Source organism: Cynara cardunculus (assembly GCF_001531365.2).
Source record: "Cynara cardunculus var. scolymus isolate 2C chromosome LG 5, CcrdV1, whole genome shotgun sequence".
NCBI lineage: Eukaryota > Viridiplantae > Streptophyta > Magnoliopsida > Asterales > Asteraceae > Cynara > Cynara cardunculus.
The window spans coordinates 2,494,225-2,499,049 of NC_037532.1; positions in this window are offsets into that span (position 1 = coordinate 2,494,225).

The following is a 4,825-nucleotide window of genomic DNA, read 5'->3' on the forward strand; positions in this document are numbered from 1 at the left end:
CATACATACATACATACATACATACATACATACATACATACATACATACATACATACATACATACATACATACATACATACATACATACATACATATATGGAGGAGGTTTACTTTGTAAAACACGTTATTTGTATAAACCGTACAAACCTCATTCAACCAATCAAAATTTTTTATTTTGTTCATTTTTTTTGTAATTATTAGAGGTTGATTAATCATTTTTATTATGGAGGTGCTAATCATGGATATTACCATCTTCATTATATTAATTTTAGAGAAATACATGAAACAATTTTTTTAAAATTTCATAACCATATATGAAACAACTTTATAAAAAAAAATATTATACATATAAAACAATTTCATAACTATATATGAAACAACTTTATAAAAAAAATATTATACATATGAAACAATTTAATGAAAATATTTTATAAAATTAAACAATAAAATCGACGAATGAGGGTTAGTTACACGGTTTGTACAAATATGAATGATTTGCATTTGATCGTTTCTTTACATAGATGTATATATATATATATATAGGGTATATTTCTTTTACAACCTTGTGCATTTGTACAACCTTTGTAACCCAATTATTTAACAAAATGGTGTAACTCCTAGTATCTAATTAAGAAATAAGATTTAACACAAATGCATATTTAGTGGACATATGTAGGGGTTCAAATTTAATTAAGCTCCCCCACAAGACAACACTTGCATTGATCGTAGATACGATGTCGTCTTCTCAAGTATTATGAGATATTTTAGGTATTATTTTGGTTGTGTGTCTTTCATTTGCATACATATATGTGTTTATTAAGCAAACCTATTTAAGCTATTTTATATGTATATGATAAATGTGGTTCTATATTTTAACAAATTAAAATACTCCTTAAAATTAAACATCATCAAATTTCATTGGTTGCAAAATATATATATATATATATATATATATATATATAATCAAACGAGAACTGTTTTGTTTGTATAATCATGAGATTTAATTTCAACCACAAATCAAAGTGATATCCTAATCAAACGAGAACTGTTTTGTTTGTGTAATCGAATAAGAACTGTTTTAGGGATTTTATAAATATCTTTTATCATCGCTCCTCTTTCTTCCCTACCACGAATCTTATTCGACGGACTTTATTTCGATTAACCTTTTTGTGAACACAAGATACACACTGTGATACTTATAAACGATATTCACAATGATATCCATAAATGATATTCATTGTGATACCCATATATACATATAAGATGTAGAATGTGATATCTTTTGTAAATCAATGAAAATAACGAAAATGCACACTATGGTACATTTCATAAAACAAAGAAAATATATTGTGATACACGTGAAACATTGTGAAACTTTATCACTATGATACATTTTGATTCACAAACATTTTTAAAATATGATGTATACTAGGTAATTGATATACTAAGTAACTAATTTTAATTAAATATTCCTTCTAAAAAATTAATTAAATATTTTGATTAGTTGTCAAAAATATAATTACTATATTATCCTTTTAACTTATTTCAGAAATGTCCTTAAATATCTCAAATGAGTGGTTCATATTGGATCTTACAGTTATCACAAACTAATCAGTTCTTCCTTGAATGAGTATATATATATATATATATATATATATATATATATATATATATATATATATATATAAAGAGAGAGAAAGAGATTCATTTAGAAACTTTGAATATTTTGAAAAGTCATGAGGAGTCATCTATTTAATTTAGTATTTATAATGAATAATCTAGAATAATAATGAATATTAATAATTCATCATGAATATTTATCATGGATGCTTATCACTTTATTCATTATGAATGTTACAAAAACTATCTTAGGTTTAAAAATATTTAAAGTTACTAAATAAACTTATATAATTAGTGTGTGTGTATTCAAGTTTACAAACATGTTTTCCGTTGCAAACAGAGAGCAAGGTACATATACGACTCAATATTTTTTTGATTAACCTAGATATTCAACCCGCTATGCGAGCCGACTAATCTCAGGACGACCACCCCCTTTGCAGGTAGCCCGAAGTCACCACATTTGAACCTCCATAGCCACAAGGGGATCTTTTATTCCTCCTTGAATTCAAACATGAGATATCCAGACACTTTTAACCTGTAGAGCTCAAGTTCAAACCAATCAGACACCATCCTAATGATTTAGGACTCAGTAGTTAGATCCATGCAACTTGTATTTCCTTTATCTCTATATATATATGTACAAGTGTTAATTCATAATTATTGATGTTATGGGTATAACCAACTCATTTAAAACTATTCTCCATTTTTCATCTACATAAACAATTAAAAAGAATATCAACTATTTAATTTTATAATATTTAAAATTTATTTTAAATGATTATATATATTGTGGTGCATGGCACATGGGAGAAGGTAAGAGAGAGAACCTCAACATTTATTTCTTCAAAAATTAAATACAACAAATTGTATTGAAATTAAAGTAATTCAACATATTTTATTTTGGTTTCTTTTTTATTTTAAAAAAAATTATTTTCTGTATTTTTAATAAATAAATCTCAAACACAAAAAAGTTTAATAAATAAGTTTTAATATTTACAAAATTATACATTTATTTTTTTAAGCTCATCTTAGGACACCTGTGTTATCTTTTAACAGATGTGTCGCCGTCTCGTTTGCGGAGTGCATATGGGTCCCACATGAAACCAGCCTCCAAGGACATCGATATGGAAAACATTTTTTGACTCGTTCAACGACCAAGACTAGCGCGCGCGAGAGGGGGGGGACCCATTTACCAACTGAGTTACATGCCAGAAGCATGAAATAGGTATTATTAGTTTGTATACATAAATTTACTTCACATAAATCCACCAACTCACATTACCTTGCATGGTGAATATGGTAAGGACCAAGAACTTACCCAGTAAGAGCGAGACAAGGATCAAGAGTCTTACCCGGTAAGTGAGGGTGACAACTTTTACCATGGTAAGCGCTTACCGGGTAAATTATTGCATACGATACCGTTTTGGTGAACTAAAATCTTACCAGGTAAGTAAATGATAGCGTTAGATTTTATCGGTAAACACTTACCGGACAAGTGTTTAATAAACCACCCATAACATAAAAATATTATGAAACTTACAATTTGTTTATGAATTGGGCTTTTTATGAGGATTGCCATCTAACGTGTACCCAATAAGCCTTGCAGTTGTACATGAAGCTCTTACAGCGGATGGTTTAGGGAAACCATCAAAATTTTAAATAACTGATGAACATTCTAATAACTGTTCATCTGTACAATATGTATCGATACCTATAATTTAGAACAGAATAGACCAGTTATTTCGGTTATCAGTTATTTCCGGTTCGAAATCAAAGATAGAGTAATTAATGAAGAAAAGGACAAGGGGGGAATAGAAGAGATAAATGCAGGCCGCAAGTGCACTATGTGTGTTTTTGCCCTAAAACAACCCACATGATTCCCCCATGCCTTTGACCAAACTCTATTCTTCACCACAACTTCAATTGTACCACTTAAATACCCTTATAAAGTCTTCATCTACAATGGTTAGGATTCGTTCGGTTCGTTTTAAGAAATGGGAATGCAATAATATGGGTGTTTGTGGTTTGGTTTGGACGGTTTAACCCTCCAAATCACAAACCAAACTGTAATGGTGGTTTAGGAGAATTTCCTGATCGAACAATTTGGTAGCAAGTGACCACAAGAAAGTGGTTTGGTTTGATCGGTTTAGGCAGTTTGGGCCTCTTATGGGCTTTAAATGAAATTTCTATCAATATAACAGTATTTAAGAAATAGGACATCGTATTATAAAAGGTACACGTACATCTGTGTCTATATCTGAAAAAAATATTGTGCAAGTTGAAAAAAGTTTAAACAAATCCACTAACAATAGTTGGAAATTTTGGACAAATATTGATCAAGTTGAATGACGATTTGAAATTTTGACGGAATTCAGAATTTTGCCAATTTTGATGATGCGGTTAATTGGTAAATCAAAACTAAAATCATAATGTCTTGGAGAGTTTTTTTTTATAAATACGATATTTATAAAATATTATGAGTTATTTGGTTCAGGAAAATAAAGGGAAAAGTACAATAAAAACCAATGGACTTTCTTGTTTGGAATGATTAAGTCCTTAGACTTTTTTTTTTTTAACAAATAAGTCATTGGACATTCCAAAACATGTTAAATAAGTTTTTGAACAATTTTTTGGAACAAATAAGTCCTTGTACATTCCAAAATATGTTAAATAAGTCCTTGGACAATTTTTGGAACAAATAAGTCCTTGGACATTCTAAAAAATGTTAAATAAGTCCTTGGACAATTTTTGGAACAAATAAGTCCTTGGACATTCCAAAAAATGTTAAATAACTCCTTGGACAATTTTTGGAACAAATAAGTCATTGGACATTCCAAAAAATGTTAAATAACTTCTTGGACAATTTTTGGAACAAATAAGTCATTGAACAATCCAAAAGATGTTAAATAACTTCTTGAACTTTTATAAAACATGTTGGATACATTCTTATGACTTGTACAACTAGTTAAAGTGGTAAAATAGTGAAAAAAAATCAGGAAAAAACCCCAATGAACATTCATATTTTGAACGACAAAGTGGTAAAATAATGAAAAAAATTCAGAAATATATTTTGTCAGTGATTTTTTAAACTAAAAAAAATAAAAAAATTATAAAATATATTATTTTTAATTAAAATAAATTTCACCAGTAATCTTTTTAAATCTTTTTTAATTTAAAAAATAACATACATGATATATATATTTT